The 16,559-nt window shown below is 36.0% G+C and overlaps 2 protein-coding genes and 1 non-coding gene across 6 annotated transcripts in view; 2 read left to right on the top strand and 1 right to left on the bottom strand.

The window, feature by feature from the left end:
- Positions 1-16,559, top strand: part of IMMP2L (inner mitochondrial membrane peptidase subunit 2) — a 980,841-nt gene that overhangs the window by 508,959 nt on the left and 455,323 nt on the right. The gene's annotated exons all lie outside the window — the stretch shown is intronic.
- Positions 1-16,559, bottom strand: part of LRRN3 (leucine rich repeat neuronal 3) — a 33,196-nt gene that overhangs the window by 12,924 nt on the left and 3,713 nt on the right. The gene's annotated exons all lie outside the window — the stretch shown is intronic.
- LOC128560656 (small nucleolar RNA U13) lies at positions 1,853-1,960 on the top strand. The gene has a single exon (XR_008373125.1). It is a non-coding gene; the product is annotated as a small nucleolar RNA U13 (small nucleolar RNA).

Raw genomic sequence — 16,559 nt, 5'->3', positions numbered from 1 at the left:
AAAGTAGTGGCATAAAAAAAGAAATATGTTTTGCCTTATAACTGTTGAATGGATTTAAGAGGGGAAGTAAAATTACTAAAGTCCCCCCTGCCCTCCCGCCTTTTTTGCAATGGAAATACTTACCAAATTTTAATTTCGTGTTAATGGGAAATACAGGCCCTTGCTAACATTACTTCATTTGTAAGAGGTAGCTCATGAGGAGAATGGGCAATATGCCCATTTAAGCATCTTTTTTCAAGGTTGTATGTGGCTGGAGGACCAAAGGGAGTCCTAAATCTTAATGGAGAAAAAAGATTCTTTCTAAGAAAGGTTGTAAATTTGCATTTACCTTACCCTTAGAAGGCTGGTATTCAACTTATTTGTGGATTAGGTGAAAACTAAGTGACAAGTCACATGTTTGGAAGAATTTTTTCATAAATACACTTTCTGTAGGTAATTTAGGATTATATTTCTGAGTATCAGTTTAGACTAAGGAAAGCAAATGGTTTTTACATTGTGTTATAGCAGCTTCACAGGATAGGACTTAATGCATTTTTATGGATAAAATGAACAGTGTTTGATTATTGTACGTGAGTTATGAGAAGAATTTTTCTCTTCACAGTTACATGATTCAATATCTCGAGTCCTTTAAATTTGATCTGGGACATTCACCTAATTTTGTTCCTGTGTGTCAAAACAAAATTATTTTGTGAAGTAAAGTAATTTAATTTACGCACTAATATCTGACTCAGGAATATTTCACATTGCTCAGTCAAGAATTATTCAACTTTAATTTGACACTATTGAGAAACTTTCTTTGGAGCCTAAAAGTTTGTATTCATATTTTTTTATTATATGCACATATTTACATTTATGTTTCATAGATTTTATTTAAGATAGGCATGTGGCAAAGTTTATATTAAACTACCATGGACTTGGAGCTCAAGATCTGAACTAAAAAGAGAAAAAAAACTTTTTCATGATTTATGTTCATTATAACTCATAATGCTGGTTAGTAAGATATAGTCTATCTTCATAATCATTTCTAGTGTTTAGGTTTGCTTGGAGGTAAGGTATTGTTTTCGTGAATAAAAACTATCTTAAATATATGACAAGAATAATTAAAATGTGTCAGGATAATAAAAAATATGGAGTCGAAAAATAATAGTTTTTAGGTTTTCTTTGATGACTGATTCCCATCTATTATATGGAGAAATAAATACAGATTAGAAAAAGAAAATCATTTTCTGTAATGTAGACTTAATTTCATTATCCCTGGATCAGTATAGAGTCATGATGCTTTACCTGCATATTTTACTGTAGTTCAGATCCTAAAGCAGTGGTTCTCAGCCTTCTTAATGCTGCAATGTATTTTCATTGTTAAAAAGGGGTCGCTACCCACAGGTTGAGAAACGCTGTCCTAAAGAATCTTTAAGTTGGTTGTCATTTCCATTAACTCTCATTTTTTGTTGTACAACAGCAACAAACAACAAAAACAATTATAGTAATCCCAGTTATAATGAGCTACGTTACAAAAATGCATTTCAATTTTCCTACATGCTCTTATTTGATTTCTGTAATAATCCTGTGACCTGTGCAGTTATGACCACTGTCCAGGTGATAAAGTGAGGCTCAGAGAGATTTAGTGAGTTGGTCAAAAGTGAAAGGGCAGTGATGGCTCCTTCTGTTGGCCTGTGCTGCATGAAGCTCTGCATTACAGATGTGGACATACTTGATTGCCTCCTTACCGGTTGTTAATGAAATACCTTCAAGCCTAGCTCTGTGTCTTACTCACTTCATAAGTATTCACAATGCTGAGTTTTCTTCTGTTACAAAGAAATCAAGTGCTACTTTCTTTTAAAACTTAATTAAAATTCTTTTGTTAATTCATAAGCATAATGATTGGGTTTTCATGCTCATGTGGTGTGAGTTATGCCTCCCTCAAACCTTGTTATGATGTTAGCACATTACCTGTCTGACATGAAAAAACTTTAAGGAAGAAAAGGTAATGGTTTATCATATAGCTGACAATGAACTTGTTAAACTGTACTGAAATTATTTGAGATATTTTTGATGTTTGTTCTTTAACTTGTTTTTTAAGTCTTCTACTAGATAATACCTTATTGATGGTCTACTTTACCAACGCACCCCACCCCTTGAGTCACTCTCACCATGTTGTTTTCCTTTATAGCATTTAAGACTACCACAAATTATTTCCTTTCTATTTATTGCCCACTACCTATCACTTCCCCTAGAATGTTAGCATTTTAAAAGTAATTTCCTGTTTTGTTCATAACTATGTCTCCAATGCTTAGCCATAATAGTGCCTGGAACTGTACTTTAATAAATACTGATGGAATGGATGAAAATCAGTTGTTTTTAATATACATCCACATGAAATCATTATAAATTTAAAAAGCCTGTGCTCATTTGTGACCCTGGTTTTGGTGAGTTTACTTATCCAATGGTGTGAGTGAACTGAGTGATGATATAAGCTTGGCAGATGGAGAAATGCATGTGTGTGTCTCTGTGTGTGTTTGATTTGAGATATGACAAACTGTAACAACCAACTTGAAAACACAAGCATGTTTTAAAAGGTATAATTAAATATAGATTTTTTTTTTTTTTTTGAGACAGGATTCTCACTTTGTTGCTCTTAGTAGAATGCCATGGTGTCACAGCTCACAGCAACCTCAAACTCTTGGGCTCAAGTGATCCTCCTGCTTCAGCCTCCCTAGTAGCTGGGACTATAGGCACCCACCACAATGCTGGGCTATTTTTTAGAGATGGTATCTCGCTGTTGCTCAGGCTGTTCTCGAACTCCTGAGCTCAAGCAATCTACTCACCTTTGCCTCCTAAAGTGCTTAAATATAGGGTGTAAATAGTTTTATAACTCTTTTTAAACAATCTAATTTCTATCCTTGTAGTATCTTGAATAAATCTATTAAAAGGAAAGTAATGAAAGTGGTATATTATTTTGTTTACCTATCTTTTCACTTAAGATGTGGTTTTCAGTTGATTTTTATAAATTGTATCTTTAGTTAATAGCATAGTGTGGTGAGGGTGTAAGGCAGACAGGATTTATTTTTATTTTTTTAGCTTTTCTAGTGTTTTGACTTGGAGAACATAAGAAGCAATGTAAATTAAGTGATAATATGTTCTCAAAGATTGGAAGTGCCAAAGACTTCTAAAATTAATGTAAAATGCAATAACAACACCAAAAAGAGTAATAATAATTTTAAGATAATTGAGCATTGGGTTGTGTGGCTTGAGCCCAGGCTGTGCTTGTTGTCAGCTGATATGGAAAGTAATCATTACCTCTGAATATGAGGTTGCATCTTTATTAAAGTCTAGACGTAGTTTAGAATCTGTACTGGAAAATGATACTTACAGAAGACAGTGTACTTTAGGGAAGAAAAGCACTGATGTTGTAAAGAAATTCATGTGTACTCTGTTAATGAAAGTAGTTGATGCAAATCAAAACAAATACCTGGTGTGAGTTAAGATTGCAAATATTTTTGGTTTTAAGTTTCAGCAAAGGAAGTGAGAGTCCATGCAGCATATATGAAGCTAGTAAAATTTACTTAAAAATTTAAGCTTTGTATGACTAAATTCTATAACATTATCTGCAGGATTGAAAGTTTGATTCAGAGCTTTGAAATGGACACCTGGATGTTGCAAATAAATTTTGGGGATTTCATTGTTATCTAACAAAGTTATTGCTCACTAGATCTGAAAGTAACTAATTTGTGACCTTGACATTTAATCAGAGCATGAAACACATTTAATGAATCTCATATTTGAGCTTATTGTTCAGTAGCTCCCCAATTAAAGCATGGAAATTTTAAAAATTCCATTCAGATGAAGTAAAATAAAGAAATGCTTATTATATATGGACAGAATGTTTTTACTCATTGCTTCATAATCCATTGCCTTTTTCTCAAAGTATTTATTTTGAGTTTTTAGTGAATAAAATGGCTTTAATGTAAGCATGCCAAGAACTACCCAGATTTTTTTTTTTTTTTAAACAGGCAGTGGAGGTAGGCCCATATTTCCCTGTGACTGATCAGTTGAATATAAACTATTTGTACCACAATGTTGAAAGGAAGTTTCTGCCTGCTCTAAGGCTGCTATTGTACACAGCGTAATTTTACATGACTCTATCTCTTAAATTATCAGATTTTAAATAATACATTTCTTCAAAGTCTATAAAAAGAAAGGAAGAAAAAGGTAAAGAAAGATACAAGAAAGAAGGGAAGGGAAGAGAGAAGGAGAGAAAGGGGAAGGAAGGGTGTTTCTGAATCTCTACCACTGTTCTTTTTCACATTCCACTAAGAGATATTCTAAGTATTGTCTATTCATGAGCATCTGCAAATCTCATTGCAGCTTAACTGTCTCTTCTCTGATTTAATAGAAACTTTGATTGTTTTCTAGGATTTACATCCAGAGTAATTGTTTTTGCATTTTAATATAGAAAGAAGTAGATTGAATAAATGCATAACATATTAGAAATGCTATTAAGCAAATGATTCTGTGGTGCTGTTCAATGAATGTTTTCCTTTACTCCTCTAACAAAACACAAATTTCTCCAATTATTTTTAAATTGATTGTTTTCTATTGTTGCTCAGAAAAAGAGAAAAAAGAATCTGTTTTTTTGTTGATTCCATTTCTTTGGTATGATTAAACGTACAGCCGAAGGCTAATGCTGTGTCTAGTCAGGTACTTTTCCCTCTAAGATCAGTAAGGACAGTTTTTACCTGCATCCTTGATACTTAGTATTCTTACACATGGAGACTTCAGGTTCTTTTATCTTATTGTTTTTTGCATTATGAGTCCTTAGTATCTTTGAGCAGCCATGCTTTACCACTCCTTACCCTATTGACTCTGCCTTTACTCAGACTTAGAGTGGTGACAAGGTTCCACATGGCAGTAGTGATGATGGTGGAAGTCCCGTCTGTTTTCCCTTTGTCTACTTTTTAAATGGATCATCTTTCTTAGAGAGATTTCTCAAAATTAGTGAGCTTCCAGGGAGAAGAGAGTTATCTTAGTTTATGGGCTGATAATTGAGTTCTTGCATCACTACCTGGAGAGTTTGAAATCTGTCAGACTTGCCCCTGAAAAGTGTTACAAATATTTTGCTTTTTTTCTTTTAGGTCCCAGTTGAGAAATGAGTAGTAAAAGATGAGTGTTCTTCCCATTTCATTCAGCAGGGGATGTTAATTTGCCTGCTCCAGTGTACATCAGGGTTGGTACTATGTGTTCTGAGGGCCTGTGCAGTGTCCTGGTGAACAGACTATGTTATGTGTCACTGTGTGATTAAGAATATATTTGCAAGAAAGTTAACTTTCTCTTATTCTTACTTTTTCTGGTCCAGAAAAATAAGCTTGCCCTGATGGGTGCATTTAGAATTGAGCTGTCATATATTCCTGGGAGTATCATGTGTGGATTTGATACATAATCAGTGGAGTTAAATTGGCCAAAAAAGCTGTCAATGATGAAAGTGGAGATGCTTTAAAAGACCCTGGCTCTATCACATTCATGTGACTCAGGCAATTTGTCCTAAGTCCTCTCTCTTTCACGTTTGTATGGGTAGTTTTCCTTTTCCTCATTTGCATTAATTTTAGTATATATAATATAAATGCAAACAAGGGAAAGAAAGCTCATTTTTAAAGCTATGAGAAAATAGACTTACTGTCAGGAAATTATTTCTTTGGGGGTAGGAGGAACAATAAAAATACATGCTATATTTGTGTCATACAAAGTAGTCTAAGGGTTCCCTCTCACCCGGCAAGCTAAATAGCATGTGTTAGTTGCTACAGCAACCCATTTTTGTGATTTGCAGAATAAGGGAGCAAACTAGATGTAAATTGTCGATCAATAAGTTTCTGTTGTCATGCAAGATGGTAACATATGCAGTCTCATTTGGTCAATTTATATACTTTCGTGGTGTTTTGTTCTCTTCTGCTTTTTTGCAACATGCTGTCATGAATTAGTATTCCATTCTTTGGCTGCATAATCTCCGAGTTTCTGAGTTTTATACATTATGTTAACTGGAATAACTAGATGTCAGATTCACAGAAGACTGTTGTTGCAAAATGAAGGTTGTTTGACAGCTGTTTTGTAATTTTTCAGCCTATCGACAGGCAGATTCTTTATTTATTTCATGGAGAAGAATCAAATTAATTTTTTAAGGGTATGTTAAAGGATTTTTTTATTATTATTTTATTTGGAAGACATCTTTCCAATCTACAGAGATAGGAATATATTTTTGTCCCATGAGACCTTTGTTGTGGAGACAAACAGCTCTGGCCTTGGAGTTTGTGACAGTCTAGGGTCATGCCTCTCTCTGCTGTCTGATCCCGGCGAGTGGCCTCCATGGGACCCAACTCCCTTCTCACAGTTGTTGTATCTGCACCTCCCTGTCCTTTCCTTTGACTTTCCCTCTTCTCTTCTGTATGAGACTGTTCTCTCTGTCTTCCTCACTGTTCCAGAAGCCATGACCCTCTGAATAGATTTTACCCCTGCTTCTAATGCAATGAGAGCCTGAGTAGTTGTATTCATTTTTTTTTTTCTTTTTATAAGAAATGGGGTTTTGCTCTGTCTCTCAGGCTGGAGTGCAGTGGCATGATCACAGATCACTGGAAACGCAAACTCCTGTGCTCAAGCAATCCTCCCACCTTAGCCTCTCCAGGTACACACTAATATACCTGGCTAATTGATTTTTTTTTAAGAGACTGGGTCTTACTACGTTGCTCAGGCTGCCCTCAAGCAATTATCCTACCTGGCCATCCCAAAGTGCTGGGATTATAGGCATTGGCCACTGTGCCTAGTGCATATTTTTAATTTGATTAGAAGTGCATCTTACAGTTTACTGGGAATACATTATTACTTTCTGTCTTGTGCCCCGTGGCAAGTTCCCCATATCTGCCTTCCCTACTAACAACTTTCCTTTTCCCACACATTTCAAAATCTTTCTTTAATATGTATTCCCAAAAGCCAACAGTTGAAAAGACTAGGTACGGGAATGTGTGATGAGACTTTTCTATTATTTAGCACTATTTAAATTTACTGCTGGCAACCTTACTAAGTGGTTTCACATATAATCCCCTCCTCATCCTTTTTTAAGATTGACTTCAGCATCACTAGAAGTAATGGTGTTAGTTCCTAACCTGACAGCGTAAGGGTACTCAAAAGTCAAGTTTATACACATGGAGTCCTGGCAACAGAAGAGCAAAGGTAGAGTTTGGTCAATCTAAAGCAGATGAGAAAAAAAAAAATTGCTTCATTCTCTAAAATAATATTGGACTGTGGATTATAGAACTAAATGTTTATGGGAAAATGGGACCAAAATGGAATAGGAGAAAGAAAATTACTTGTATGGCTTTTGTCTCTTCCTTACCTGGGGTTTTATCATTTCCAACTCTCCAAAACTGGCTCCAGATGTGAAAAGCAGAGGTGTGTGTGTGCATGTTTGTATAAAGCAAGGAAGGAGCCTTTCAACAATGGGGCTCATTTCCCTGGCAACTTTGCCTGTTCAAAGAGTTGCCTGAAAATAGGCCCAAACTCAGAGAGATGAGGGATATTGTGCTGGGGAAGTGAATATAAAAGTGTAGCTTTTCTCCCAAAACACTTACTACAGCAGTATCACTTTTCAGGGTTCAAACTCCATTCTACATTTAATCCCAGTATTTCTCAAATAGCAAATGCTTTACCTCCTGTCTTGTTCTCTGGCTCTCTGAGAATGGTGTTCAGGAGCAGCAGCCTAGGGATTCAGGGACTGAACCGGGACTCTAGTTATTCCTCTGCATCTACCGTGTCACCCTTTCCTCAACCACTTACAGATGAGCGATGATAGTACCTACCACATAGGGATGTAGTGAAAATTAAATAAAACAATGCATGTACAGTTCCTACTACAACACACAGGAATATGGCACATTTCCTGGCTGGAGGAAACCTCCACAACTTGGACTTTACCTTACAAATACAAACAGCATAACCTGATCGTGTGTACCCTCATATTAACCTGATATAAAAAAAATAAATTACCTGGGGAGGACATTTTTACTATGATAAAAATTCTTTGTTTTTCACGAGGAAAATATAAAGTAGTTACTAAAGGTTAATCACTACCAAATTAATGTAGTCGTCACAGTGAAAATAACTCATTAGAAATTGTTGTAACTTGACCTATAGAGGTAGAGATGTGGGAGCAGAAGAAGCTAGAAGAGAAAAAGAGAGCTCCTGGAATGGCATTTGACTCTGATTATCATAAAAGGTTGTAGAATTTTGCTTGGCTAGCAGTTTCTTTTGGTTATTTCTATGAAAATTATTCTTAAAAATGTATCATAATATTTATCATCTCAATTATATGGCATGTCTTAGCAGAAGAAAAAAGTCATTGGAAACTAGATGCAAGTAAGTGTGGCTAGACTTCATCTAATAACAGTAAACTGGTTAAGAAGTATTAACGGTGGGCAAATGTTAAATATAACGTAGTATTTGTGTGAAAGCGTACATGTGCGCACACATACTTGTTGGAATTCCAATAGGTAGAGGTACAGGAGTAAGGTTTTTAACAATAAATCTACGAAAATGCTAATATAGGCTTTTTGAGTGGACAGAATTGGATAGTTGTCATTTTCTTGAGATGTGGATCTATTTGAGGAGAACAAAGTCTTACAGAGATTGTTCAAATTTAATTTCAACATCATTAGTACACCCAAGGAGTGCGAATGAGACTACAAATGAAGAAACGAAAACTCTCTGTGTGAAGTCATTGATAAACAGACACTCTATAGTCTTAAGATGACCATGTTGTTGTCAGCAATTTTCATATTTTGCTTTAGCAATCCAGGGGCTTTAGCGCTTATTGTTCTATATATGCTATTTCATTCTTGGGGAGGCAACTTATAACCAGGTTTTAATAAACATTTTAAAAGACAAAACGTAGGAAGATTCATAATTTTAATAATCATTTTGTATGTGTTATAAAGCCTTTTATGACCTCAGGAGGCAGATTAGAGTAGAATGGAGTCAGAGCATTTTAAATGTGGAATGGAATGTCTAAGACTGGTATGTGTTTCTAATAGAAGACTACAAAGAAGATGGATCATTCTGTTTATATTTTGGATAAATATGAAACTTGCTATTTTTATGGTTGCCATTTTCTTGTGGATTTTCACTTAATTTTTTCTCTCTCCTGTTTTTGTCTGATTTAAAAAACAGAACAAGTCCAGTTAAAATCACTTTAGGGCAAAAATTCAAAACTCCAGATCTAAGTAATTAACATGCTTGATGCAGAGCGGCAGCGACACATTACTGTCAATGAAATGCCACTCTAAAGAGGCATCTTCAAAAGTGACTGCATGATAGTGAGCTGGGCTGCTGCCAAACCCCAGCAGCTAAGAGGCTGTATAAATATGGACCCTTCACAGAAAAGGCACTGCTGAGTTCTACGGAGTTGAGTTTTGGAAATGTTGGTCATCATGGTGCATAAAAAAAGAATGATTTGATAGGAACATATAGTCCAGTCTTTCTGAAACTTTATTCTCACAGTCAGTGTGCTGTGAAATAACCACTGTGCAAGGATTGAATCACTTTGTCTTGACACCACAGATAAGCAAAACAGGCCTCAAATAATCCACACGTGGCCTATGATCCACAGGTTGGACAATCTTGAATTTTAAAAGGAAAGACCATGCTTATGTAGGGTTAAGAATTTAATATACCTGTACCATTACCTTCATCATTGTGTGGGGAAGGAGTGTAGGGTGAATGTGGTAATCAAGGAAGAGGAGTTACCATTCTAGATAGGAAAAATTATCTTTTCAAATATTTCCAAAATGGTGAGCACCATTCTGGAATGGTGAGCTGAAAGGGTAAGGTGGAAACACTATTCTATTCATTCAATTTGAAAGAAATTTATGATCAAGAAAATTTTTCTTATTTTATTACCATGTCCATTCCTTAAGAAATGACAAAGATCTTAGATATTCACAAGTCCTTATGGATTTCAACCATGATCATTTTTAATACATATTACTTGTCTGAAATTACACAGATTAATGAGAATGTTTAAGTAGAAAATCCACAAGTAATATGCTTATTTTAGACTAGTTGAATTATATTAAGTGTTCATTATATTATTCTTGAAATAAGATTATGCTAATCAGGTTGTACCATGTGCTAAAAACCATAAAGTTTGATAAATTATTGCATAAGTTTCCTGATCTTTGTTGGGTAGCTATAGAAAAAGCCTGTTATTAGATGCTTCTGAATAAAAAGTCAAATGCTTCCCAAAGGAGAAATATATCATGCTTATTCTAAGAAACATGTGGTGTGGAATAACATTTTCAAAATTTTTATTATTATTTTTTTTGCAGTTTTTGGCTGGGGCTGGGTTTGAACCCACCACCTCTGGCATCTGGAGCCGGCACCCTACTCCTTTGAGCCACAGGTGCCACCCTGGAATAACATTTTTTTTTTTTTTTGATAGAATGAGCTTTGAAGTTGGACCTTTGAGGCTCAAATCAAGACCCTGCCACTAAGTGCAGTTGGGCAAATCCTTCTTCATTGTAAGCCTCATGGAATCATGAAGTGAAACGAGATGAAGGGCGTGAAGAGCTTAACCAGGCTCCAGCCACGGTGCATATTAAATAAATGCTGCCCAGTGTCCCCTTCTTTCTCTTCTTCTTCATTCTCATTGTAGTATATGAATATGAAAAACAGCAAGAAGAGAATAAAACAACTTAAAAGTTCGAAATTATTGGCTTGGCGCCTGTGGCTCATGCGGCTAAGGAGCCAGCCACATACACCTGAGCTGGCAGGTTCGAATCCAGCCCAGGGCCCGCCAAACAACAATGACAGCTGCAACTAAAAAAAAAAAAAAATAGTGGGCATTGTGGCGGGCGCCTGTAGTCCCAGCTACTTGGGAGGCTGAGGCAAGAGAATCGCTTAAGCCCAGGAGTTGGAGGTTGCTGTGAGCTAAGATGCCATGGCACTCTACCCAGGGTGACAGCTTGAGGCTCTGTCTCAAAAAAAAAAAAAAGTTCGAAATTATTAATGTCTTTATCTCTTACCTATTTTGAGTTAGGTTATTCATAATGCATAGATATTTTAACCTTTTATCACCTCAAAATCGAATTTTGTTTTTTAGTTGTCTAATTGTTTATAATTTAAAAAATCTTCATTTTGAGAAGATGTGGACACAAACTTTCTAATCCCTATTTCTAAGCATTGTAGGAATCCTCAGTAACATTTTTGCCTTAATTTTAGATTCAGCTTTTTCTGTGTAAGCCAGCCAAATGGAAGGACTCCCCTGATAGCCGTTGAAGGAGGTCACTTAGCAAGAAATGCTGAAGTTTTACCTGCATCTGGGTATAGAACACTTCTGCTGAAGTTTTAGGTTCGGCTCATCACGGTCAGTTTGAAAACCAAATTACACCCTCCATCTCTTAACTTCGCAAAGCTAGAGGCTTAGTCATACTCAGGTAGATTGATGAATTGCATTGAAAATTGATAATCATACTAGCAGTGATCATATTCAAACTGTTTTTCTCCTCATTGTTTAACAGAGAATGCGTGAGGAAAAATAATGTCCAAAATTGTAATTGGATCGTAGAAAGAGTGTTATAGATAATGAAACTTTGAGACCTATGAGCTAAGCTTTGCATTTTTTGTGTGCCACTTACTGCACAAAGAAACATGTTGAATCCTCCTTGATGGAGAAATGGTGTACAGCGGACCCTAAGTTGCCGTTCACAGGTCCAGCTGTGAACCAAACTGCACAAATCATTTTAGTGAATGGATGGAGACACTCAAGCATAAATCAGTAAATCATCACTCCTTTCTCAGAAATGAAAAAATAAAAACATGCGAATTAATCATGCAAAGATAATATTCTGGTGTGAGCAGAATGGATAGTATGAAATTATAAATGTACTTTTGGTGTGGAATCTGACTTCTGGAAGGCAGTATAGACTAGCTGTATTTAGGCGGTACCAACAGGAGGCACTGTTGCCTCACGCACAAAGGCTTGTTCTTCAGAGCCAAACAGACCAAAGTTCTTTTTTCCTGTTCTGCTTTTAATTAGTTGTGGCAATTTATTTTTCTTCTCTAAGGCTTCTTTCCTCATTTGTAATGTGGGGCTAATAATAGTGCTTACTTTATGTGGTGATTATGACGTTAAATAAGAAAATGCATGCTGTGTATGGCACAGAAAATGCTTGTATGTAAAAAATGAGAATGGCTGGTATTTATCAGTCCTAGTAAAGAATTGTCTAAGAGAGATGATGTGATGTTAACTGATAAGTCTCTGCTTACATTAATATACATCATACCATTTATTTTAATTCTTCATTTCTTTGTCCAGTTTGTTTAGTAGCGGCATATTATAATACAATTTATGGTATAAATGTAAAAACAAGGCTTTGATATTTACATGGATTTTGTGTCTTTGTTAAAAGTAAGGTAACATAAATGAAATGTAGTTTGGAAAAGGCCTTACTTATTTTAAAAATTTTGGTGAACCTTGTGACACTCTGGGTAGCTATATTGTTTGTGTTTTTAAAAAAGTGTGAGTGATAAACTATAGTAAGAGGAACAAAAGTGAATTATGTGTTTGGTAAGTGAATCAGTTCAGCTATTCACATAACTAATTGACTTGGTTGAATACAGTTTAGGTTCATATCTTATAATGGCATTAGGCAGAATATGTTTTTCCTTTGACAGTTATTCTGAATTGAAGCTCCAAGGTTTAAACGTTCTTTTTTTTTTTTGTAGAGACAGAGTCTCACTGTACCGCCCTCAGGTAGAGTGCTGTGGCATCACACAGCTCACAGCAACCTCTAACTCTTGGGCTTACGCGATTCTCTTGCCTCAGCCTCCCGAGCAGCCGGGACTACAGGCGCCCGCCACAACGCCCGGCTATTTTTTTGTTGCCGTTTGGCAGGGGCTGGGTCCGAACCCGCCACCCTCGGCATATGGGGCCAGCGCCCTACTCACTGAGCCACAGGCGCCGCCTGGTTTAAACGTTCTTAGAACACACATATCTCTCGTACATGGTGCTCTTTCCCTTCTGTACTACTCTACTTTCTCTTCCGTGATGTAGCTTTGTGACCTAGACTCAGTTCCCTCTTCACCTACCCTATTTTTTGTTGTCATTGCCTTAGGCACCTGCAGTGTAAGGCTGTTAAACCCCAGCCTTTGCAGAAATCAAAACATACTAGCCAATGGACAAACAAGTGGACAGAGCAAAGTAAAAGTCACAGAAATCAAGCAGGGTGGGGAGAGAGGGGGAAGGACAAAAGCCCACCTTACGGGTACAGTGAACACTATTCCGCTGATGGGCACATTTACAGCCCTGACTCAAGCCATGTATCAAAAGCATTTGTATCCCTTAAAGTTTTGAAATAAAAATATATATAATCATGGTAGATATATATTGAAATTATTTCCTGCAAATGTTGAAAATTCAATAAAGATCATTGTGGTTCCACATGTTCTACAGATATTGAATATTTTTGCTAGAACATATTCAGTGTTTGATGTTTCTGAGTGACTGAGTTTTGAAATGAACAGAATTAAACTTAGAGCCCATACATCACTGCTAGTAAACAATGATTAGACCAGTATTTCTGACGCATGTGAATATAGCAAAGAAGAAAATAATGACATAAAGGCCAATGTGAATCATATCTTTGAAAATACATGTATGTTTTAAAATTTTTTTCCTCAGCAAAGGTAAACTGCAAATTAGTTGACAATGTAATTTGAATCCTTTAACCTCTCAACATTATGAGATTGTAAGTGTCTGGAACAAATGTTACTTCAGGGAATGAATCTGCTAAAATATTGCCCTTTATAGGCTGTAACTTAGTAATTTTAGAAAAAAAATATAAGAAGCCAAAATCAATCCTCTCTACCACAGTGAAAATAAGGCCTTTTAATTATTTTCTATAGTCAAAATACCCACTGTTAATCATGTCATTCGTTTAAGTGCTGTGAGTCCTCCTGGGACATCCTGAAGGTGACTACTTAGCCCATGACATGTTGAGGGGCTCACTCTCAGGAGAATACATTTTCCCATTCCTGGAGTCCCTGCTTTGTACAACTCCGGAAATACTTCCTCCTCTGTTATTCCTCAGGGAATTAGGTCACAGGGGTTTCAGGCTTCCTGAAATAGAAAATACCACCTGTTGATGCTAAGGCATTGATTGATTCAGTGGGACTTTTTGATGCAGTTATGCAAAAAATGGTGACAGTTACAGGCCTTTCCTGAAGAGAGTAGCTGCTTATCTGGGGAACCAGAAGGTTCTGAAAGCGAAGGTTGACCCGGCAAACTTCAGAACATGTTTTTCTAGGAATCTTTATTCATTTCAAGGATTATATTACTTTTAAAATTCAAAATCTCCCCTAGAAAGGGCTCTCAGAATAATGTAAATAAGTTTATTGGCATTCTGACTTTACTAGTTTACAAATATAGAAGTTTTATTTTATAACTCAAATTTTTGACTTGTTTAGTGTGTCATTTTTCTCCCCAAAATAGACTAACCAGAAAGGAGAAGCCATAGAAGCTGCTTTTAAGTAGACATTTATCCCATTGGTGGTTCTTCACGGGACTTTGGGGACTTTGTTCATAATGTTCAGCAAATTGGAAAATCCCTGAATAATTTACTTATTTCATTTTATCTAGTTTCTGAGACCTTTGCCAAGTATCTCTTTATCAAAGTGCTAATGCTGTCAGACAAACATATGGATGAGTAGGTAGAACAAAATACAATCTTTTTCTCCAAGAATAGGATGTTAGTTGTGTTTTACTTATTTAACTCAGGCATAGCAACAGCTGTGGTTTAAATAAGAAATACAGATTTTAATTTGCAAAAATTCATCCAGATATGACAAAGAATTGAGAAGGATAAGTTCTGGAGTGGAAGTTCAAGAAAATGGGAACAACATTGATTGACTTCCAAAATGCCAGGGATCAGTGGTGCCCCCTGCTAACTCCCACTCTCTGGGGTCAGAAGACCCTTGCCGTGACATGCTAGTAAGCCTCTAACCTCCCTGAACATGGCCCTCTAATCTTAGAATAGTGATAGTCATCGTCATCATACCCATCCTGCTTCATCAGCTTGTTGTGAGCAACAGTCATTGTTCAAAAATTGCTCGGGAAACAGTCAAGCTCTAAACAAATATTCAGAGTTATTAAGTTTATTTTTTGTCTATTTCTTCTCAAAAGTTTCAAAGTCTGTTAATTATTTTATTAAGCAAAATTTGGAGAGCGCATTTAGAAACAGAAAGTTGCCAAAAAGAAAAAAATATGTAGTTGTAAGGAGGTGTAATTGCCTACCAAAGCTCTCTTTCTAACTCTGAATTAGAAAAGTGGGCAGGTTGGGCCAGATGGAGGGAGGGAGGGAAAGAAAGAGAGAGAGAGAGTGAGAGAGAGAGAGAGAGAGAGAAAGAGAGAGAAAGAGAAAGAGTGAATGTGTGAGAGAAAGGAATTGCTATCCTGTATTTGACTCAGTGTTTTCCAAGGAGGTGTATAATCAAACATGGACCATGAAAATGGATATGGTATATAAAGAGGGCGCATGTTAACTGCTTTATAATATTTACAGTGAAACCAAGTAAAAGAGAATGTGGAGAGACTCCTTAGAATTCTTAGAAAAACATAAAATTTTCATGGATGGTCAGTAGCTGGATCTCTGTAGTGAAGGACAGAAGTATTATTATTAAGATGTTTCAAAAACAGGGCAAAGCTCTAATTTTTATAACTCACTATCAAATATGGTGGACTATATCCAAAAGATGAATTATTTGAATATTTGGGTATTATAATAATTGTTGCTTCTATTACTGCACGTTGGGTTTTAGGGTACTTGATTATCTGGATAAATATGTCTTTCATGGGGACGTACATCTGTAAGTTTGGGGGCATTTTTTGCACAGATTTATGAGATTTAAAAAAATTTTATCTTTTAAAAACTGACAAGACAGACTTTTAATGAAGTGCTAGAGCATTCTGCAGGATTCTATCTTAGGCCTCTCCAAATATAATATATATTATGTTATGAAGATGTTAAACACTTCAGACATCACTTTCTTTACTATTAAAGGACCATATTAGGCTAGCTACTAAAAGTTTCTTTCAATTCAGAAAAATCTATTCTATGAAAACCTTTCTCCCTTCTTTATTCCCATATGCTGAAGCTACATAACGTGTTTTATTAATGGCACCACAAAAAATACACTTCAATTATAACAGCCTAAAGATGATTTACCATAGTAGCAAGCAGATACATACACCTTGACAATTATCTTGGTAATTGGTAAGCAATGAATTTCTTCAGAAAGATTTGAGTTGGACACAAGTCTTAGCTGCTAATCTTATATGACCTTATATGACCTCGATTTAGTATCTATTGAGATCTTCCATTACTTCCATCAAGTCAAGAAAAACATTCTGATTTCTCTCTATTACTTTTCCCACACTCTGATACCACCTGCTTTCTTTATATTAGAATTTGATTTCCTTTGACATTGTGGCCAAAGGAGCAATTGTTATCATGTGACTATCCTAG

The sequence above is a fragment of the Nycticebus coucang genome, chromosome 11 (assembly GCF_027406575.1).
Source record: "Nycticebus coucang isolate mNycCou1 chromosome 11, mNycCou1.pri, whole genome shotgun sequence".
Taxonomy (NCBI): Eukaryota; Metazoa; Chordata; class Mammalia; order Primates; family Lorisidae; genus Nycticebus; species Nycticebus coucang.
The sequence above is the reverse complement of the archived record's forward strand: the minus strand, read 5'-3'. Positions and strand labels throughout refer to the sequence as shown.